This window comes from Notothenia rossii, assembly GCF_949606895.1.
Source record: "Notothenia rossii genome assembly, chromosome: 2".
In the NCBI taxonomy this organism is placed as follows: Eukaryota; Metazoa; Chordata; class Actinopteri; order Perciformes; family Nototheniidae; genus Notothenia; species Notothenia rossii.
Window position 1 is genome coordinate 51,740,848 of NC_136904.1, and position 24,573 is coordinate 51,765,420.

The window sequence follows — 24,573 nt, forward strand, 5'->3', positions numbered from 1 at the left end:
GACAAAATTAATAGAATCAAACCCTTTTTTTGTTGCATTTTAGTAGAGTATAAAAAGAAATGCCTTTAAAATAGGATGCAAGCAACACTAGTTTCTTAACCTGAATTGATAATAGACTATAATCAATTTAAACAGAACAGATCTTAATGTTTGCATTCTTATACCATTTTGTACAATAATTATAATGAATAAGTTCAAACAAACTAAAACTTACAGCTGATTAATAACTGTATCTGACTTGAGTTTTTATTATATCAAAAACCTGTTGAAATGCTGTTATTTTTACTGTCCCCCAAAAGCGCGTCGGCAGCCTTCAGGAATGCTTCTTTCGCAACTTCGCCGTCTTTGAAAGACTTCATGTGTTTCGCAAGAACGTGACTGACACGATAAGATGCTATGGTAGCAACCTTGCTCTTGTTGTTGGGCCTGGTGTAAATGGACTGCTGTGCATTTAGCTGTCCTTTCAGGTCCCTCCCCTTTTGGGAGCGTAGGGCAGAATTAGGAGGGAATTCCGTCTCGCAGCATTTTTGCACTGTTTTGAAATGCCGCTCCTAAATGACCCTTCTTCGCTAAAGCCACGCTCGCATTGCAGATGAGACAGATGGACTTTGAATTGGAATGGATACAAAATAATCATCCTCCCACTCGGAGTGAAAATTATATATTTTGGGCTTTTTTGCTTCTGCCATAATTGTGGTCTTGAGTGTATGCGGACTGTCACTCCTGTTGACACGGACAACGTCAGCTAACTAGTGCCCACTGCCCACCAGCCACCATGCCCCGATATATGGGGTCACACCAATCACAAAGCTTTGATGCGTTCAAGTGCATTATTCTGGCACAGGAAGATTATGTTATAGGACATTAACGATAAAACTGAATATTGTTGTTCTATTTTTAGACACATCTCGCGATCGACTGGGAATCTCCCCGCGATCGACCGGTCGAACGACTGGGTGGGCACCCCTGATCTAAACACTCAGAGTCCTTTACCTCACTGAACTGTAGTTATCGGCCTCAATCCAACAACAATCCGCAGTACCGATGCACGCCCTCTCTCTCTTGCTCGCTCGGAGTCTCGCTCGCACTTTCGCTGTGAGCTGCTGGCGCCTGATAAGTCAACGTCCCCCACTTTCATCACTTACAGTGCACATCGTACAGGGCAAATGCAAAATGTTGCCGGCCCGGGGTGCAAAGGGTGTTAACTTTATTCAATTATTAATGTAAATGTATTACATCAAGGGCAGCAAATTAGGCAGAATAAAAATAAAACATTTATTTATTTTATTTATTTATTTTTTGCTTATTTTTTACACCCCTCCAGATCTGGTGCCCTAGGCCAGGGGTTCCCAAACTTTTCAGCCTGCGACCCCCAAAATAACAGTGCCAGAGACTCGCGACCCCCTGTCAACGGGGGGGGGGATTAATTTACATCTCCGCAATGGAGCGAGTTTAAGTTTCACTTTCGATTGTCAGTCTGGTGTCAGTCTATTCTGAATCTGGTCCAAAACTTCCTGCAAAAACAGGTTACTTGAGAAGAACATAGCAAAACTATCTGGAAACTGTTCCCAATAATACAAATAACATGCAACTTGGATGACGGAGCTCAAGAGAGGAGGGGTGTGACATGACAGAAACACAAAACAAATCTCTTAGCCAGCTGGAAGTTAGAGGCATTCACAGCAACCACCAAATGCCTCCAAAAGAAATAACCTTCCGATCAATGCTATTTCCTGACACATGCAATCCTTGCTCTTTGTTCAGCCGACCCAAAAGACCAGTCTAAAAGCAAACTATTCCCACCTAACTCAATTTTGGTGGAAACAGAAGCTGTCTGCCACCATTGAAATGATATAGATTTGGTTCAGATACTTCTGCAAACACTTTAAGGCAGGCTGGCACTCACTAAGATGATGTTCATTTCCCTTGGAATATGACCGAAACTCAAAAGACAAGATTTGATATAAAATATATAAAACTCGTTACGCCAGTGGTTCCCAAACCTTTTCAGTCAAGTCCAGCAAATGAGCTTTTATAGAACTTATCTTTAGAGAAGTCTGTCTGATAGAACATCATTCACTCTATCTTAAAGGTTATTGATACAAAGAGTGTGTTGCTAGCAGAGGTGTGGACTCGAGTCACATGACTTGGACTCGAGTCACCAATTTGATGACTTTGGACTCGACATGACAAAATCACAAAACACTTGCGACTCGACTTGGACTTGAACACCCATGACTCAGGACTTGACTTGGACTTGAGCTTTCTGACTTGAGGTGACTTGGTAATTTTTTTCAGAGGTCTCCAACACGCCGATCGCGAGATGCCGCTAGAAGAGAAGACACCCGTCGGGGAGAGCAGAGTCTCCAGCCGCTCCAACTCTTGCTGTTAATTCATGCAGGCAGGGGCGGGACTTTATTTAGCTGGGCCACCATGCAGCCAATCATATGCGAGGACACACTAGGATCATACCATTATGTGAAAGAAGAGTGGGGGGCAGACGCTCCAAAGACAGCAGGTGTAGGCCAGCTGCACAGAGCGACGGGGAGACGGAGAGCCGGATTTAAATGCAAGCGTGTCGGAAAAAGTCAAGGAATGAGTGAAAACCGTAAAAAGAAGCAGCATCTGGCTGCATTTCAATGATATTGGAGAAAGCAAATCTGAGTGCAGGATTTGTAAAATGAAAATAACCTTCAGAGCAGGTTTCTTTTGGTAACCACTCAGGATTTATTGTCAGAGGTGGGAGAAGTTCAGATCTTGTACTTGAGTAAAAGTACCAGAGTGTAGGAATACTCAGTTACAATAAAAAGTCCTGCATTCAAAATGTTACTCAAGTAAAAGTACAAAAGTATTAGCATCAGCATCAGGTGTTCTTTTCCCCATAGAGACCGCCTCGCTGCACATTATCCCTTGCATAAAGATAGATTGTGGGTCCCTTACAGTGGCGAACCGTCAGGGCCTTCAAGGTATTCAGAGAATACTCTGGAACACTCAGATAAAACAAACAAAAAATCGATTTAATTATATAAATAAAATGTAATAAAATGTGTATAAAATGAATAAATGAGAATCGTATCTGTGTTGTTGATCTGTAATATTAGTGTTACGTTGATTTGTTTGTCCTTCTCGGTCCATGCACTACGCATTTCAGTGGTTTTGTGTTAGAAAAGAAAGCAACCAATCAGATCTTGTTCTGGGTCTCTGGGTAGAATATCCTTCAACAAAGGTATTCTATATCCTTGATAGAATGCCCTGGCCGTTGCACTGAATGAGAGCGTACGTTTGGACTGACCAATCATATATTGATTTGTAGCCAATGGGCGTATTCTTTCAGAGTTTCCCTCGGTTCCAGGGTATTCTAGAAGGCCCGCTAGTTAACTTGATCGAGACAGCGGACCTAGATGAATGCGACGAAGCAATTCATGCCATTTTATTGTTTTTAACGTTGAAATGGCAAGTGCAACAGGTGAAGATGAAGTTGTTGCGGAATTGTGGTGAGTACCCTTTTCAAGGCGACAATTCAGTGAAAAGACGGACATTATAATGCCGGGGAGGCGGGGGCGGCGGGGGGTGTGTGTGTCTACAGAAGGTCCAGTTGTGATAGACACGGTTCGCCACTGGTCCCTTATAACATGTTGTACACAGTGGAAATAAACATTCTGGTTACCTCAACATCAGATATCTTATACATTAAACTCCTTCTGAATCAAACCGTCACAGTAGTCTTACCTTACTGATCCCTCTTAAAATAGAAAAAAACACGTTACTTTACCAGCAGAGAGAAAATGGATTATTACAGTATTAATGTGACTAATAAAGGGCAGTTTGATTATTAAGTATTATTCTGTTGATCGATGTCATTACAAAGCACATAATGACTTGCTTAAGACTTGTTTTGTCAAAGTTTAGGACTTGGACTTGACTTGAACTTGCCCATCCTGACTTGAGACTTGACTTGGACTTGAGCGCAAAGACTTGAGACTTGACTTGGACTTGAGCGCAAAGACTTGAGACTTGACTCGGACTTGCAAAACAATGACTTGGTCCCACCTCTGGTTGCTAGTGAGCCACATGCAGTCTCCCCTCCACCCCTCTCAGGGTAGGGCTGTGCAATTAATCATATTTTAACGATTATGAAAACAACGTCATCGAAATAAAACGATTATTTTTGCTGCATTCCCTTTCGCATCGATGCTCTCAATTGGTCTTGCGTTATACATCCTCTCCCCTCTCCCTAAGCCCTCTCGGCCAGGTTGTGTTGTGACTTGCAGTCTGTTTAATAAATACATATAAACACGTTACAAGGGAAGCTTTAGTTGCTGTGTCTTTATTCTCCGGTCTCTAGCGTTCAGTCAACTTTTACTAACCTCGTCAAGCCGGAGCCTCTCAGCTACTTCCGGTTTCCGAATAAGGGGTTACCAAAATAAGAGTACTGCGTGTAGCAGTATAATTAAACCTTACAGGTTGTGAGTGACATTAGTTACCATATATATATATATAACTAATGCGCTCCAAAATATTTGTTTATCTTCTTTATTGGTATTTATTATTTTGATATTATTTATTTAAATGTAGATATACATGTAGAATTTATTTAATTTGTATTGGTTTTTCAGTTGAATTATACTTAAAGTTCAGGGTAATCAACTGTTTTTTTGTTTTTTAAAGTTCAATAAATGGATGTTTTCAAAGTCAATGAATAATCGTATTTAATAATCGTATTTAATAATCACGATATCAATTTTGATCAAAATAATCATGATTAAGATTTTTGCCATAATCGAGCAGCGATATCTCAGGAAACTCTAACCAACTCAGATCCGAGATACAGGTGTTATGTTAAAGTTGCCATGTTGCACCAGGGGAATGAACAGCCTGAAGAGACCACTCACAACTTTAGTTTTATCTGCAAAGCTAAAAGAAAGAGAGTTGCCCCTTTATTTGTTAATCATTTGTAGTGCAAGCCAATTTGTCGATGTGTCATTTGGCATGGTACTTTACCCCAAGTTGCTTCCAATGACAGGCCAACAGTGTGCAGTATGTGTGAATGTTAGCTTCCTTCAGCAGCAGTACATTTGAACGCTGTACAAATGGGGTGTGAATAAATGAATGTTGTGTAAGATCTTTGAAGAGTTTATTGTAGATTTGTTCCACTGACTATGACGGTGCCCACACACAATAAGGGCCATACTCTCTGTTTTCTTTGAGATGACTCACAAATCTAATAAATACAAATCAGAAAACACTGAAAACGGCCCGCTATGGTAAAGGAGGTAAAAAATATATATATATCGGCTAAAATGCGAGAATTGTAAAAAAGACAAAATTATACAAAATTGTCTAAAAAACTATGAAAATTGTTATCTATAACTGAGGAACACGAGGAAGTTGTACTTTGACAAAATCGTAATTTAAAACACTAGTTCTATTTGCTTCTAGCTAACAATAAATAACATGTCTCTCCAAGAAGCGTTGGGTTGTGTGTTTGGGACACTGAGCCTCAGCTAGCTGTTAGCTCAGTGTCTTTTAAATAACTGCGTCTGTGAATGTGGATTACATGGACCCAGTCAGAAAGGTGAGAGCTGCCTCTTATGTCTTTGGAGCAGGGGGCTAGGGTATATACATTGCACCTTTAATATAAGATTGTTTCAACTTAGTTTGTATAGTGGAGACCACTTAACTTAACTGTAAACAGGAAGCTGTAAATATAACTCAGTCTGTGTCTCTCACACAGTGGAATACCCTGCTGTAAAGGGGTATTAAAGGCAGCTAGCTCTAAACCTGTGAAATCTGTACGATTACAATGAGGCCTGTGCTATAAGGACCAGAAATAGCAGCTCTATTATCTGAGAAGCTGACTCATTCTCTAATACACAGCTACAGTGTTCTCACACAAAACTTCTATATTACTGTCAACATATTGGCATTAGATTGCATATAAATCCATGCATGTTGGCCTGCATACACATCATTACCTCCATTGATTTGACATCAGGATGAATTATGAGCCAGGGGAGTAGCGGCCTGCATTTGACTGCGTCAGTTTATTGACAAAAATCTTTAATAGAGGAGAGGTGACAGCAGCCGACACTGAGCCGCCCATTATCCCACGGCTGTCTGTTGGATTTTCAATGGGGAAATATCGGCATCAGACAAACAGAAGGTAATTGGAATCTACCACAGAGACGTGAGAAGAAACCGTATGCTTTTGGAAACTGATTATTGTAAAATGTGGGAGACATCATCCTCTGTACTATTGACAAATGCTAATGTCCTCACCAAAAGCCAACTGTCTGTTTGTATCCGTCAACATATATTGAGGACACTTCAAAGCCATGACAAGAATTATTATAATCACCTATTCCGAAGCCTTGAGTAAAGCACTCTCAAACTGTGTTTATAGTAGAGGAACATGGAACACTCCTCGTATAGGTCTGAACCAATCACAGTGTCTCTCTAAATACTCTTTTTAATCATTTGAGATGAATGCAAACTCTTTATAGTCAAGGTATAATGGAATGTGTCTGCCTAATTTGCATTTATATCAATGGAAGGGTGTATTCAAGATGACAAATTAGTTTTGTGTTACATCATTCCTAATACCTGGAGTAAATGCAAAGATTTGGCATCAGATGTAATTATATAAAGGATGTAAAGGGGTATTAAAGGCAGATAGCTCTAAACCTGTGAAATCTGTACGATTACATACCCCAGGTGGGCAGTGGTTACAACACATGTTACATTAGATGATTTAATGCTTGTTCTCTTCCATTGTCCTGTATTACTGTCTCTTAGTGGGCCAAAATGAAGACAGCATTTTAGCATTTCCACTGTCATCATGGTAACACCTCTCCACTGAGTGTCCAATAGTTTCAGGTGCAGCTGCTTTCACTGCGGCTTTCACGGATAAGTTGTTGAGGTAAATCATGTCTCACCTTAATTGTACTGGCACACACACACACACACACACACACACACACACACACACACACACACACACACACACACACACACACACACACACACACACACACACACACACACACACACACACACACACACACACACACACACACACAGACACACACACACACACACACACACACACACACACACACACACACACACACACACACACACACACACACACACAATTTATGAGGTCATAGAACTGTTTGCAAGCTGAGTATTGCTATTTTTATTTTTAAATAGATAGAAGTCGAATTTAAAGAGAAGTTGACAGCTGAGAACAGAAAGGATTTAAATCAGTGGCCGAATGTGAATGTATGGAGAGAGAAGCAGTTCAACTTAGAGCAAGAGTTTTATTGCCATGCAAACTGAAACTTTGTTTGGACCCTTGTATACCGAAGGTAAATGAGCTACTGTAAAGAACAAGTGGCTCAAATTCGTTTTTTACAACTATTCCTTAAGACTGCTTCCTGAATCACGCACAGTTCATGGTCGGATATTCGCAACGGTATCTGATGGAAAACTGGGTAGTTCCCACTTGTTGGGCCAACCCATCAGTAAACGTTGTTACTTACAGTATAAATGTTTTACGTTTGAAATAAACAATGTAGGTAGCGTGTGGGCCTGTTGCGGAAGTTGCAAACACGGCACTAGCTATGACTCAATTACTAGCTAGCGACTGTTAACACTGTTGTTCTGTATGCCCACCAACTTGACCTAAACTTGTGTAGAAATATGGAGCCCATAGAACAACTTTGGTAAAGGTCTGCCATTCTTTTCTTGTAAGCCAATCAGAGCACCATTTGAGCGCTAAAACAGTTTCAGACAGAGGGTAAACCCAGGTATCCACTCAGGGCTGCCCCCCAATGTTAAATAATAATTGTTTGCATAGCAGCTAAGGGTGTGCAAATACTTGCCTTCACACCTGTACTTTCTCTGTGCTCAGTATCTCTGTCATCGAATATAATTATTTTCTTGCGGCAAAATATTTTAGCATCGATCCAAAAATCTGCGTTCAAACACATTTCAGTGGAAGGCAGACATTGATGCAGTGCAGCAGCCAGGAGGAATGTGTGTGTGTGTGTGTGTGTGTGTGTGTGTGTGTGTGTGTGTGTGTGTGTGTGTGTGTGTGTGTGTGTGTGTGTGTGTGTGTGTGTGTGTGTGTGTGTGTGTGGTGTGTGTGTGTGTGTGTGTGGAAGAAAAAAAGAAAAAGATTTGCATCACTTATAAATGTGCAGCTGCTGATGTGTGTGATCTGCAGTGACTGGTCTGAGATCAGCTCATAAACTCAGCCTTTGGAGAAACTGAACTGCTCTCCTCTTTAGAGGACAGTCTCCAAGAAACGCCTGTAGTCTAGTGGCAGGAGACATGCAGGACTCTCTGTAGAGGTGTTATGCAGCAGATAATGGCATCTTGACGTTGGACTTTCTAACTAGACTCATGTTACTACCACTATAAAGTGGCACTCTGCCGTAGTGCTAGCTCGACTTCCCCGGTCAGTCATGTGCAGTGTGGGGGGTTATGTGCTATCAGATTACATGTGTCTGTAACGCAGTTACTGTTGATTACAGTTACTAAGCATGACATGATGTTGATACTTGCGTTTATTTAAGACCTTTAACTATCTGCATAACAGGAGGACAGCCAAATAAATAAAACGTCCCTTTACGTTTGCACTACGCTCGCGAGTTCATGGATGAGGAGGGGAGCAGGAATGTCAGAGTCTCAGAGCAGAGATAAACTTCTCGCAGCGTACATCGTGCAGGACATGTTGTCGTTTCCGTGGTGAAATCGCCATCTTTCCGAAACATTGAGCAATATACAGCGCAGAAGCTGGACCAGAGTTCTGATGAAACTGAGCTAAAGGAAACATAATGTTCAGACAAAGAGCAGAAACAGAGATCTTTGTTCAGAAATGTCCTTAGATTAAGGATTTGTGCTTATCTCATGAGGTTTAACTTGATATTGTTATTTGTCATGGTGCATCTCAGGTGATGTTACAGTTATCTAAAAGTAATGTAACTAGGAGTGTATCTAATTACTTTCAGCAGTGAATATTTTAGTAAAGTAAAGCACTACTTTTAAGGTAACTAGTAGTGTTTGTAAGGGAAACTTCTGTGTAGCAATGTAGTGGGAGTCACCAACTCAGGAAGGAGACACGGGAAGAGCAGGAGCTTTGATGTCAAACACTGATGGTTTATTTGGAGCTTCGGCCGGAGGATTTACATCACAAGTCACAGCAGTCACGGTCTGCTGTGCCAATTCTGAAGAACTCTACCCCAGACCCATGTATTTAGCTAGTTCAGAGAGAATAATCAACATGCTGCATAACAAGATAGAATCATAACACGTCTATCAGCTGACGCCAACAGGCAGGAACATAGAACCATAACACCTCTATCAGCTGACGCCAACAGGCAGGAACAGGGAGACAGAACACTGAGAGCACAGCAGCCAAGGTTACAGGTGCCTGTGCTCAGTCAGGACAGAATTAACTGATAAACTGGGTCAAAGTTATGGGCCTTGGAAAATATTTCCCCAACAGTGTGTAATGCATTTTTCTTTTAGTAACTACCCTAACACTGGTCATGTGACCCTCACCTCACAAATCCCTGATGTAGCGCTGCTGTGCGTTCTTCTTATTTCTATTCTGCAGAGGAGGACTGTGGCGTGGTGACAATCAGCTAGAGACAACAGGAGGAGGATTAGTGCTAAATATTGTGCACACACTGCAGATTGAAGGCACACCTGGCTGATCTGATTACACCACGATTGCGCTACACCTGCAATAATAATTATGTGTTTTACTTTCTGGATACAAATTGCTCTACCAGGTGGACAAGGGGTCAAAGTCAGGTCAACTGCTTGTCTTTAAAGCATCTGACTAAAAGGATCTTGGAAAATGGAGGGGCATTAAAGTGTCATTATCTCGTAGCCATAAGTGGATCTAAAGTGCTAGGTAGCTGCATAAATGTCTGTTTTGATGCTGTTGATCACTGATTGGTTTAAGTGGTTATCTTATTTAATCCACTTCACAAAAGCTTTGACATCAGACTTCCCATACCTACCTCAAATTAGTGTCAAAGCCACAACAGTTTGTGTCCCTGAGTCTTTTTAATGCGGCGGGCTAATTATATGAGTGAGGATGTAAATGAGCAAAGCTGCGGTTGAGTTCAGTTGAATGCACCGCCGCTAATTAAGACCTGATGTTAGCTTTTTAAAGCTGCATCTTCAGTATGTCTGATAGCAACGTACATAGAGCAACATAGAGTGTGAACGTTCTCTGCTGCTGATCCTGATGTGGTGGGAAGAAGAAACCATCTACAAGCTGTCTGTCTTCCTGCAGGGAGGAAGTTGGATGATAGTAAATAAATAAATACTTCTGCAGGATTGTTGCATGAGAGGATTGTTGCATGAGAGGATTGTTGCATGAGAGAAGCATGTGAAATCACATTCTGCTGCTAATCCTAGTGCCTGCTTCAGGACTGATTCCTTCTTCCCCTTGCTTATCATAAGAACTTTGTATTAAGCATGGGCAGTGGTGATAGAGACAGCATCACCTACAAAACAATTAAAGAGGCCCTATTCTGCTGTTAGGGGTTTTCTCTCTCCCAGGTGTTAGTGCATGTAAATGGTCTGCATAGGCTGACATCCCTATGTTCCCTCCAGAGGGATTTTCTGCCTCAAACGACTCCATTGGACTCCTTTGTTAAATTCCTGAACATAGTGACATCACTATATTTAGCTTCTATTGACTAGCGCTTCAACTCACTGTACTTGTTAAGCTAAGGGGCGGGACATCTCTAAGGTTGACCAATCAGAGCAGACTGGGCTCTGGATTCAGACAGAGGGTGAAAAGAGGTGCTGCAGCACAGGCATTAAAGCATGGAGACATGTCACAGTAGAGACACTACATACTGATATACACCTGAACATCAGCAGGAGAGGACTCTTTAAAGTAGAGACACTACATGCTGATATACACCTGAACATCAGCAGGAGAGGACTCTTTAAAGTAGAGACACTACATACTGATATACACCTGAACATCAGCAGGAGAGGACTCTTTAAAGTAGAGACACTACATACTGATATACACCCGAACATCAGCAGGAGAGGACTCTTTAAAGACACCCCTAAATCTAAAGAGAAATGGAAAAAACAGTGGATCAGATGGTGGTGTGAGGTTAAAGTGGTTCTTGTAATGAGGAATTGATGATAGATCTCATGGTTTGTTTTTTATAGTTGTGTCATGACACTTCCGTCTCAGGAATCTGGTTTCCAGCAGCAGCATTAGCAGCAGCATTAGGCTGTTTTCAGTGGACCTGCTCTGATTAACCCACAGTTCACAGAGCAACACACAGCAGATTAGCTGGTGGACATAGTGAGGCATTAGTCATATGAGAGGCAGATATTTGGTACCGCCCACCTTCAGGTGAGCTGCTAGCTGGCAACTCATCCTCTGCATGTGAAGGAAAAGATGTGCTCTGAATTAATCTCCAATTGAAAACATTTCAAAGAGTAAAAATGTGTTTTAAACTCATTCTGCTGCCCCGCAGTGGCCAAAGGGGAAGAAAAAAAACGTACATACTTACAGACACACTGAACATACTGCAGGTATAACATATTTCTCTTCGAGCCCACATAAAGTGAAAATGTTTGTTAAGTTATAAAACATTTGAAGAACGTATGCTCTTAAATTAATTAATTAAAAGTAACAATTAATAAGCATGTGAAAGCTGCTGAGGGACCTCTAGCCTACATACAGGCTTCTGGAGATACGGATGACATGTAACAGGATGACCTCATCAAAATACAAGGAAAGGGTAACTGTATTTCCTAAAAAAGACATTTCGAAAGTGCTCTGTCAGCTCAGGTTTTATTTCTGCTTTTTTAATCTGTAGTATGTGCTCATGTGTTTCAGTGTTGATGTGTAGGCTGCTGCCTGAATATGCTTCATGAAGGGCAGCTTTGAATAACATCTCTGAGCAGAGAACAAATGTTTCACCTAAAATATCTTGGTGTCTTCTTTTCTAAGGTCACATTGTTCTGTTGTCTTACTAAAACATCTTATCAACATTTCCATGTTTTGCTTGTATTCATTTGCATTGCATTTAGTAGAGAGGTAATCAAAAGAAACAGAAAGTAATCAGGTTGATATTCAGATTAGGTTACTTTTCCCCCCGGCTAACTAATAATTGTAACAGAATACATTTTTAAAGTAACCATTCCAACCTATAAATACATTTGAAAACAAACACCCTTAGCATTTTGGCCTTTCTTGTTCACTCCTTGTTGAAAGCAATCCTTTCTGACTGAGGAACAGGGCTCCTGGCATAGGGGAAGCTTTCCTCTCCAGTGGAGGAGTTTCCACAGACAGAGGAGCGGAGCTGCCACCATGGAGCATCGGGCCGGCAGCCAAAGGCCACAGTTTACTCCAGGAAACCATCAGCTCCCTCGCCTCAATTGTAAGAGGAACATTTCTCTCACTCTGACGTTCTGCTGCCTACTCCTCGTTCTACTTAGGACATAACAACAGCTCCGTAATCAGAGATAAGGTCGCACAGATCTAGTTTATTTTTAGTCATCCATCAACTCCTTAATGGGCTGTGAAATTGTTTAGAACTGTAGTATTCCTGCCTGTACTTGCTACCCTCAAGTTGCTCCGATTTCAGCCCACCCCCGCTCCTCCCATCCTCCCAGTCCATGTTTTGAATCACTGAAATAGCAATGAAGGGTTTGCGTGGATAACTGGCTGTACTTTGATTCCAGGCACCGCCCTGGCACTGCAACATACAGCTGCTGAAGCTTCCAGTCCTCCACTATTCCTGTGGATTGATGGGATCCAGACAGATATCCTCCTCCTGCATGTCCACGTCGTACCGTGCAGAAAAGATGCCTTTAAATCTCACAGTGGCCACGTCTTCTTTTATTTGGATCCCAAGAGTCCAATTTAGATCAAAGCACTAAAGAGGGGTGTAGTGTAGCACAAACCCAATGGAATCTGTGTTTACCCACTTTTTGACGAGCAGGGTTTGAGTTTCCCACCTTTTTAGGCTATGACTAGACCTCTGACAGATATAAATAGTTAACCTATTGTCGGCACATTTCTATGGGCGTTAATGCATAAACTGACAAGCAGATTATGTTGTAGCTCGCAAAAAGGAAAATATTGTTTCGCCACAGAATTGCACATGTTCCCCACAAATGCTCAGGCAAGCAAACAACCCTGGTTGGTCTGGATTCACTTACACTGGCAGCAGTGGGAGACTCCCGCATTTTCCCGATTTCTGACAAAATCAGATTTACTCACGACTGTTTCCACTCGGACTTTAATACAGCTACACCATTGTTTGGTTTCCATGGTAGCGCGTGTCTTTAGCAGTGCGCGCAACTCAAAGTCTGAGAGGGTGAGGAAGATGAAAACTGAACAAGAATCGACAACTCGACCCTCTGCTCACTCCTTTCCTGTAAAATACAGGTCCAGCCTACACATATGCTCCATGGTGCTACAGGCATTGCCCTTACAACTACAATAAGCATGCAAATGTTAATCTATAGCTCCGGCGATCCACTAGCACCGTAGTCTACACCTGCAGACGCAGCCATCCCCTACTGTAGCGTCACCTTGGATACGAGTCTAAACAACTCACAGACACACAGGCCAGGGCGCTGAAAGGGCGCCCTTTGAGCATCAGATCTGACGACGCTGATTGGCTGAAATTATGTTTCGGCGGCATAGTTTACAGATAGCAACAGTCAGCTTGTTGGTTGCAGCTGCTCTGGCTGAGGGCTCCTTTCTACCGCCCGGACGAGAGAGGGTAATGATACACGCTGCGGCCAGGCAGGAAACATGTGACTTATCAGTAACTTTAGACATCGTAAAACAATTTTAAACGAGTTTGTATTTTAGATTATACATTTTACTGATACCAACTATATAATATTTACCTTGTTCTTTAAAAATAAAAATAAAAAATATATATTTTTTGGAAATATATTTTTTTATTTATTTTTAATTTTTAATGACAATCAAACATGTGGGAAGAGGTGGGGCGGCGCCCCTAGCGTCCCTATGGGCCGGCCGCCACTGACTGGCAGGCTATTTCATTCTGTGACAGTGTTTGATTCATGACTAGATCTAGGGTGCTTTGGTTCTCTTTATGTTGTGATTTAAGATTTGTATTTTCATTATTAAGTGCTATATCAACCAATGCATGAAATAAAAACACATGGATCAATATGAAGTTTACAACTCCTGTGCTGCGAGGCCGCCGGACCGTTGCTCTTCAACAAACTGTGAATTACTTTTATTTCTGGCAGATCGCCAAAATAACGGATGGCCTTCAAATTTGTATTTGATTTTTGGGATTTTCATGATCTAGTTAGGTGCTTTTTAAGTCCTGTGGGAGGTCACACATTGGATAATATATTGATTTCAAACCATGTCAGTGGGCTGCAGCATCAATTATTTTTTATAAGAATCAGTTGATTGTTGCTATTAATGATCTGGACATGCAGAAGAGGCTAAAATGATCACAAAACATTGTCAACATTCATTTTCCATGTCTCTCGCCTTTCCATAACCTGCAGCCTCTCTTCCATCTTCTTTAGTCTCTCTGTCTTCTTCCTATTCACTACTCTCTCTGTCCTCTACTCTTTCTCTTTGTTCAATCTCTCCCTCGTTGTTCACTTTTTGCTTCTTCTCACTTGTCGCTCCTGCCAGTGAATTAAAAGAAATTCAGCAATTTAGTTAATTTCACTTGTTTATTTGCATTATTTTTTTTAATTTAAATCTGTTTTGTTTGATTCTCAAAAGAGAACAAAGATGTAAGCAAATTGTGTTTTATACAATTTTATGTTATTATGACATCATAACTGCAATAGATGTATGTTGTTTAAAAATTATGCCTATTGTAAATGAAGACTATTGTTATAGATAAATAGATGAATAGATAGATGGATGGATAGATAGATGGATGTATAGATAGATAGATGGATAGATGGATGGATGGATGGATAGATAGATAGATAGATAGATAGATGGATAGATAGATAGATGGATGGATAGATAGATAGATGGATAGATAGATGGATAGATAGATAGATGGATAGATAGATAGATGGATAGATGGATAGATGGATGGATAGATAGATAGATGGATGGATGAATAGATGGATAGATAGTCGGATAGATAGATGGATAGAAAGATAGATGGATAGATAGATGGGGTTATTAAGCCTACATTCTTTTGTGTGACTGTACCTAACGTAGAGCGTTCACACAGGATCTGCTCGTCATATGATGTCCTGAGGAACAGAAACACAAGCAGCCCGCTGGACTCAGATCTCTAGATACTTCATCATCATACTTCATCGCTGCTCCCATACAAATCCGGGCTGCAGTGATTTATTGATACATGTCGTCTTCTTCTGTTTGCTTTAATCGAGACTACGTAGTTATGCAGCGCCCCCATCGTCAGTAAATAGAAGTACAACAAAGAACCCCGTTTAGTGCAATTATTTCACAAGTTTTGTTAGATCCACAGCTCGAAAAAAATTACCGAGGTCCGGACCTCGGTGACCTCAATGGTGGATACGGCCATGCCTGGAAGTCCCTTAGCGCCCAAGTGTGCACATTGTTTGAACAAGTAGTTCAATTACAACAGTTAAATAACTCAACCAATGCCAGTAATATGAATAAGTAGCATCTTTTGTTACTTCCTGATCCATCTTACTATGACTCGATTCATCACTCCCTCTTTTGCCGGTGGGTCACAGTCCACATTCCTCTGGTTGCTCTGCCACCTGTGGATAGCTACTGTAAGCTGTTGTACTGTGTGATCTTTTTAATTTGTTGATTTGTCCTTTAGCAAATTGCTGGCTTGTAGGCAGTGGTGCTTTGTGTATGTTTATGCTTTTATTGCGAAAGGAAGAACACATGAGATAATTGCAAAGTGAATGCAAAACGTATAGGCTACTGAATGCCAATGCTATCATTGTACTATAGTGATGATTACATGTTGCAAACAAGACTTACTTCATAAAAGCAAAATAATCTTTCTCTTGCAACTTGAAGTGGAAGGCACAATTTTAGGAAAGATACATTAAAAATTGGGTCCAAAATAAATGTTTTTTTTCTTTGAGAAATACCTCTGTCTGGAGCTTTGGCTGCCTGTTTTGGAGCACCTGAGTTCAGTTTCCAGTCGGAGAATTCCTCAGATACATGTAGACCATTACTGCTGGACGTCTCCTCTGTAATCTCTGCTTATTCAAACGCAGCAGAGCAATACGGAACAAAGTTGTTTTGTAGCTTCAAAAATGGTGAAGCTGCAGCGCTTCAATGCAACAGGCCAAACTGCTCGGCAGCGGTTAGTCGTTTTTAAGCAGAATCACAGCGGACATGGAGCTGAGATAAAGGAGCAGGGCTGAGCTCTGAAACAGCACATCCCAACATGAGGCCGCTGCACTGACTAATGACTTTGGAGCACACACACACAAACACAAAAGCTCTGTTGCAGACAGGAAAAACAACAGTTTCCATTGCACTTTGGCCAGTAACATCCAAAAACAAATGTTTGTAGCACTTCAAAACAGTTTGGCTTATTGGAAGATAATGTCCAAGGATTTTTGCTGTTATGAATTTGCCTCCTCGTAGCCCTCGTTGGCTCGATAGGTCGATTTAGCCGCAGTTATCCTAGGCCGTCCCCCTGACAGATGGTGTCCAACCAGGTTCTTAAGCACAATGAAAAAACTGAAACGTAGACTTTAATTAAATGTATTATGTCAACAGATTTCACATAACTGTATTACTGTAGGCTAGTTGAAAGCAATGATATCAAGTTTAAATAAAAAACATTAGGTCCAACTTAATAGCATTGCTATTAACTAACCTAATACTTATGTGAAGGTTTTTTTAGTGAAGTCTCGGAAATTAAGATGCAGCTAGCTAGAAATGAGTGGACCAACAGTAAATATAAATTATATTCAAACAACCAGATTTATGGAACTTTAAAAAATACAAATATTTGTGTGGAAAGGTTCACTTGTGAAAGTACAATATATGTGTAAATGTGAGCAGGACACCAGTGTGTATCAGTGGTAGCTCAGAAAAAACCTAATCTTCTTTTTATTAAAGCATAAACTGAAGACGTAAGCGTGACAGTATGCACGCCCCCCCCTCCCCGTCCAGAGCTGCTGTCAGACTACAGTCCTCACACACACACACACACACACACACACACACACACACACACACACACACACACACACACACACACACACACACACACACACACACACACACACACACACACACACACACACACACACACACACACACACACACACACACACACACACACACACACACACACACACACACACACACACACACACACACACACACTCCTCCTGGCTGCTGCACTGCATCAATGTCTGCCTTCCACTGAAATGTGTTTGAACGCAGATTTTTGGATCGATGCTAAAATATTTTGCCGCAAGAAAATAATTATATTCGATGACAGAGATACTGAGCACAGAGGAAGTACAGGTGTGAAGGCAAGTATTTGCACACCCTTAGCTGCTATGCAAACAATTATTATTTAACATTGGGGGGCAGCCCTTAGTGGATACCTGGGTTTACCCTCTGTCTGAAACTGTTTTAGCGCTCAAATGGTGCTCTGATTGGCTTACAAGAAAAGAATGGCAGACCTTTACCAAAGTTGTTCTATGGGCTCCATATTTCTACACAAGTTTAGGTCAAGTTGGTGGGCATACAGAACAACAGTGTTAACAGTCGCTAGCTAGTAATTGAGTCATAGCTAGTTCCGTGTTTGCAACTTCCGCAACAGGCCCACACGCTACCTACATTGTTTGTTTCAAACGTAAAACATCTATACTGTAAGTAACAACGTTTACTGATGGGTTGGCCCAACAAGTGGGAACTACCCAGTTTTCCATCAGATACTGTTGCGAATATCCGACCATGAACTGTGCGTGATTCAGGAAGCAGTCTTAAGGCATAGTTGTAAAAAACGAATTTGAGCCACTTGTTCTTTACAGTAGCTCTCACACACACACACACACACACACACACACACACACACACACACACACACACACACACACACACACACACACACACACACACACACACACACACACACACACACACACACACACACACACACACACACACACACACACACACACACACACACACACACACACACACACACACACACACACACACACACACACACACACACACACACACACACACACACACACACACACACACACACACACACACACACACACACACACTCCTTGCAACAGCTTGTGCAAGTCAGCTGTAGATGAAAGGCGACCACACTCTCTCCCTCCCTACACAGCTTCACATTCTCCACTTGCATGGTCCCCCCCAGACAGATATGTTCTCGCTGGTATTGACTTATTTTAGCCTCAACTATTTGTGTACCCATCCTTCTCCTCATTATCATCACAACTGCCACTCTTCCTGCTGCTTGTTACAGACTGCTCTGCCCTCATCATCATGTCTTCCTCTCCAGAGAACACTGAAGGTGATGAGGGAACACAGCAGTCAGCCGCAGACATGTCCTCAGCCCAAACAGTCCCCACATGCTGCAGTCACAGACACACACTCTCTGTCATCACAGACACCAGGCTCCACAGCAAATGGCAGAGAAAGAGAAGTGCTTACAGGCACATGTTTGGAGCTATCATTATGGAAATGCTAAAGTGGACAATATAGATAGACAGCTTTATACTGTGCTGCAGAGTTAACCATATAAATCATTTTCAAAATGCTCTACCGCAGCAAAGTTAAATATTACCAAATCAAAAACATCTTAATTTTTATGTATTTATACTGGGCTATGCGATATAAAGAGGTATTTGTATACACAGGGTATATGCAGGAATCCTGAAGTCAAATGTAATACCTTTTAAGACCTTTTTTAAGACCCTTTCCATACATTTTAAGACCTCATCGCAACTTTGAGTTCTAACCGGTTACATTGGCAACACACTTTACCTCACATTTACTATATTGATTGTAAGATAGCAAAACTAAACAGAGTGCAGACAGACTACTGAAGCCTCCTTTCCACATGAACTTCAACCTCTCTGTGAAGGTCAGGTTTACAGTTTTTCTCAATCGCTAAATCCACTATTTAGAATCAAAATTCCTTTCATCAAACCAACAGCACAGCCATCGAAACAGAAAACCATTTCTCTACAACAGTACACCATTTATCATTGATATCACACAAAATGCAGATGCTAAGCAGTGTTTTGCAAAACAGATCACACAATTCTCTAACTGAAGTTACAATTCTCTACACAAAGATCAAAAATCTTTTGTGTAACTCATGTCTACAAAACAAAAATAATCTTCTCACAGTGGATAACACTTCCTCATAAACTTAGACCATAGCTACACTAATTGACACTTGATGTGCAAAATATTAACACTTGTTATCAGTCAATCACCCCATTGAAAAAGGTAACTCCATGGAATGTACTGTATACCTTACAGTAATGATGTTACATTGAAAACATTTACATGATAGAATTTGCATGACTGTACTTAAAATAATTTTTTTAATGGTGCCGGTAAAGCTATAATAGTGTTGATATGACTTGCATAGCTCTTTGAGATGTTCATATGGGGAGGATTAGCTATAGCTGATACAACATTTTTACAGTCAGTAATTGTGGTCTTTTCCTTTTTGCACATTGAGAAATGTTTTTTTTTGTATTGGGGTGAATTGAGTACTTCACTTCCATGTAAATGAATTGCTCACAGCTGACATCAATGAATTTCCTATAGTAATTGTAATTAGTGAGAATCCTATAAAAGACCTCCCTCACTTCAGTAAGATGTTTGTCAAGGGTGGTGTCGACACGCAAGGAGATATTTCCCACGCTGCCTTGCAAGGGAAGACATACGCTGTGACGTAGATGAGGCTATGTGGCCAGACAGACGGCAAAGAGCAGATCAGTAAAGCTATATAGATCTCATTCTCTGCTTTACTGCTGATTTACATCATTTACCCATGTTATTTTTTTTCCAGTGTATTGCTATTCATCTTTTGTTTCTGTTACGGTGCACTACTGAAAATGAGAAATAAAAACAATGACATAGTTACAGTAACACACTGTTTTTCCTATATGTAAGTTTGTTTCTCCCAACTTGTCAGTTTTCCGTTCAGTTTCCAATATCGATAGCTTGAGGTTTGTGTATTGATGATTGTAGTCAGTATTTAGTGTGCCACTTAGTAATGACTGTTCAAATAGTCTTCTAATGAGCTGACAAATGTTTGTTTTTGGAGAAGGTATCTGGTTTTGGAAGGGGTATTTTTAGTTTTGAGTGCCTTAGAGCACTTTGCAAGAAATGTATATTGTTATGGTAGAATGGGTTATTATGGTGACCGGAGTTTCAGTTATGAAAACACATTTGTCTCATTAGAGGACAATTTGTTCTGTTTAGATCGACTTATTCTTTTTTGTGACCAGTATTTTCAGTTTTGGTCATGTAAGTGCATTTCGCAAAAGATATTCAGAGTTATGGCAAGTGTGTTTCTGTTTAGATGGCTATGTTCTTGTTTTGAAGAAATGAATTTTGATTCTAAATAGTGGGTTTAGCAATTGAGAAAAACTGTAATGCAGTATGCTGCTTTTTTGCTTCTGTAGACTCTGTGCTCTTTCATTCCAGTAAAACTCCACAGAAAACATTAGAAACCAGTATTTGACCAATAAACAAAACAATTGACAAAACTTTGAACTATGAAATATGTTAAACTTTGGTGAGCTTCAGCGGGGTAATACCATATAGGAGCTCCCTCACAAATACCCAGGGGTTAAATTGGGCTGGGGCTGTCCGGGGCTAAGCCCTGGCACATAAGACGATGCTCTGACGTCATCACCCTCACACTTTGTCATATGTTTACAAAAAAGGATATATATGTTAAGACTTTTCTCGTTCTTAATATAGACTATATTTAGGGTCTATATGTGTTGACTTTACTTTAAAATAGCAGATCTCTGTGACCGGAAATAGTTTGGCTTAGACCCCGGCCCCACACGGTAAAACGCATACGCAAGCGCAAAAAATGCTTCCGTTCACACACATTCGATTCATTAACGTGTCCGTTCACACTAGACCGCTGGAAATTGTGGAAACGATGTAGTACATATGTCAGGCCTGTAAGTGGCGCTGCTGCCTCCCGAAATACACCAAAAGCAGCGAAGAAGACCCCGGAGCATGGTTGCCATGGTATCCCTTCTGTTTATTCTCCGCGGTGGACGGCGTGTTCTCCTGCTGTATCTCTCAGGTAGTCCACCAGCAGATGAAAAACACCCACCTCTCCGCCTCTTCCAAGGAACGAGGGGACCGTGCGGCAGTTTCCGTAAAAAAAAAATTCCGCCGGTCAACATGTCCGTTAAAGCTTAAATCTTCCGTACAAAATTAGGAAAGTGCCGGTCAGAGGTCTTCTTTGTTATTTATTGAGCTTTAAAACAAATTGATAACGACTCTGTTCTCTGTATAATAATATAATAATATTTAATAAACGGTGACTGCCTCTCTTTTTCTCCCCCTCTCCTGACAGCCCAGCAGCAGCAGGAGACGTGGGGAGAGGGAGGCGGGCTCTTTCATCGTTATCAGAAAATGATCATATAGGGCACACACGGAGCCGTTGGACCCCCAGAGCGTTGCGTATGCCGGTCTACCCACCTTGGTACCCGTTACCGTAGTCGTTTATCCCCCCCCCCCCCACACACACACACACACAGAGCGGAGCAAGGCAACGAAACTTAAAATTTAATAAGCAGCATTTTACGGCGCGCTATGCATGGGGCCGCCTTGTGGGGTTTCCCGACATGTCGTTTCAGTAAATGAAGGGTGTTTCATGTTGTCGTTGCTGTGAACCTTCTTAATACCTTGGAAAATGCCGTTCAATACTTTTTAACAGCCTTAATTTTCGCTAAATATATTTATCAACTTTTAATACTTTTTAAGACCCCGCGGACACCCTGATACAGTTGCACACACATTCCACGCATTAACATTGACATTGTTATCTTTTACAGAAAAACATGTTCAATTTGACTGTTCATAAATATAATAAGCCAGCAGTGGAGAAATGTAAGGTACATACTCAAGTACTGTACTTAAAGAATTGAGGTTCTTTACTTTACTTGAGTATTTTCACATTGTGCTACTTTATATTTGTAGGCTACTCTACTCCATGTATGTTACATGTTGAGTTACTTACTTTGCATATTTAGGTTATTAATACAAACATATCAATCAAATAAAACATGATCATATATTATATAAGTTAAGCTCTTTAGTATATAAAGTAATGAAAAGAAAGCCCACTTTTACTAACCCTAAGTGACATTAATGCCATAATCAGTTTAATACAACAATTTAAAATGAATGGTGCTTATTCTGCATAATGAGTATAGGCCTACTATACTTAGAGCGTATTTTGATGGATTTTTTTAAAAACTTTTAACAGAAGTACAATTTGTAATGCAGGACTGTCGCTTGCAACTATTTCTTATTTCTACTTTACTTAAATCGATGTACTGTTCCATCTCTGTATGCCAGTCGTTCACAGCATTATCAGGAAGTAAACATGATTGAAAAACTGATGTCAGATATTATAAATAGACGATATGTTGAAGCAAGCTTTTGGGTTGCATGGGGAAACTTTGTACTCATGACCTGTGAACATCTTGCTGCAGTCCTGATGTACAGTACACACACACACACACACACACACACACACACACACACACACACACACACACACACACACACACACACACACACACACACACACACACACACACACACACACACACACACACACACACACACACACACACACACACACACACACACACACACAGTCCCTGCAGGAGGACCTGTTGGAGCAGGCTGTGCACAGTGCAGTGTTTCCTGTGGAGCAGCAGCACTAACAAAGCACCTTTCATCCCGGGGAGAGGAGCCTGCAGAGGGCTCAGACTGCAGGGGGAGAGCTGAGCCGTTCCATGTCAGAGGAGCAGCAAGAATCGCAGCTTATAATAAACATGTGGCTTATGTCCGCGCCCAAAGATAAAGATCTGTTGTGGCAGCATGAAGAGGAAGAGCTGCCCTCAGTCTCCCGGTGCATACTGCCCCCCTCAGCAGATCTGAACCAGGAGCTGTGCTGGTATTTAAACTATTATTGCATTTGATTTCCAACTGAAAACCCAATACTGGCACTGCAAGATGAACTGAGTGTTAGACAGCACGGGGGGTTCAAGCACCGGTCCATGAGCGCGGGCTCCACTTACCTTTGCCCTGAAGTCGTGTCCTGACAGAGCGCTCAGCAGCCTGCAGCCATGCGCTGATGGAGGTTACGGAGCGCGAGCCCTCAGTCCGTGGCAGCGGACCCAGCAGCACGCGCTACTGATACGGATCTTATCCGGCACACCTGTGGCTTACAGCGGCCACTTCCCGCCCCAAACACTCACGCTGCCTGCACCCCAGCCTCCTCACACACAGCATGCCAGGCTCTCAGAGTAGAGGACGGAGACCTACCTGCTCAGCAGTATCCGGCAGTCCTGGAGAGGTGCGCGGAGCAGTGATGGAGCGGAGCGCTCAGTGTTTGTTTTCAGTGTTCTCAAAGTGTGTTCTCAGTGTGTGTGCCGGTCGGAGCGCAGACACGGCCATAACGGTCCGAGGCGCGCGCTGCAGCGCCGCCTCTATCCTCCAGCTGGAGGAGGACACGCCCACTGTCTGTGCGCGTGTTTGAGTGCACGTGCGTGTGTGTTTCAGCGGGGTAGGCTTTTCCTAATTCCTCTTTGCAGGGGCGTTGCTGAGATTTTAATAGCGAGGTAAAACAAAAAAAAAGAAATACAAAGACATTTTAAATGCAATTTTAAATAAATGAGATGAGGGAAAATTGATTATCTAAAAAATGTGTTATGTTGTGTAATTTGATTTGATTTCAGCTGTTTGTTAGTGTCTGTATTGTCAGGACCTCGACACAAACTGATGAACCCAAATGCACGACCCAGAGACAAAGTCTTGAATATAAAAAAAGGTATATTTATTTTCACAGTTCAGGTAATTCCTCTGAACAGAGTAGGTGGTGGAAATAACAAAAAGTGCTCTCAAGAGGAAAAAACTAGTGTAACAAAAACAGGATTTAATAAAAACTTAAGCCAAGAAAAATAAATAAAAAATAACAAAGCCTGACATGAGTGAAAAGCGATCCTTTCAGAGCTGAGGCTTGGCACGACCATTCGGGGAAACAAACCAGACGAACTGACACAGGACAGGGGAGAGACAGGACTATTTAAACATGAGGTGAGTGGGAACAGGTGGAATCAATCAGGGGGGGCAGACACTGATGATGGCGGGAAAAACACTCAAGGGGAGGAAGAAAAAGGGCCTGAAATGAAAGACAAGAGGTAAGTACAAAATAAAACAGGAAATGACAGACAAAATACATAGACATAACCAACACATTTGACGAGACACAACATGTATATTCTCCTCAGATCTTCAGTCAGCTAAAG

The 24,573-nt window shown here is 41.5% G+C and overlaps 1 protein-coding gene across 5 annotated transcripts in view; it reads right to left on the reverse strand.

The window, feature by feature from the left end:
- Positions 1 to 23,749, reverse strand: part of cemip (cell migration inducing hyaluronidase 1) — a 335,274-nt gene extending 311,525 nt beyond the window's left edge. For 4 of the 5 annotated variants that reach the window (XM_079666028.1, XM_079666024.1, XM_079666027.1 and 1 more), the window contains exon 1: positions 23,591 to 23,749. The gene's annotated coding sequence lies outside the window, so the exon portion shown is untranslated. Of the gene's footprint in view, positions 1 to 23,343 lie in introns of all 5 variants that reach the window. The other variant, XM_079666025.1, reaches the window with a different exon arrangement.
- Between the last annotated feature and the right edge of the window lie 824 nt (positions 23,750 to 24,573).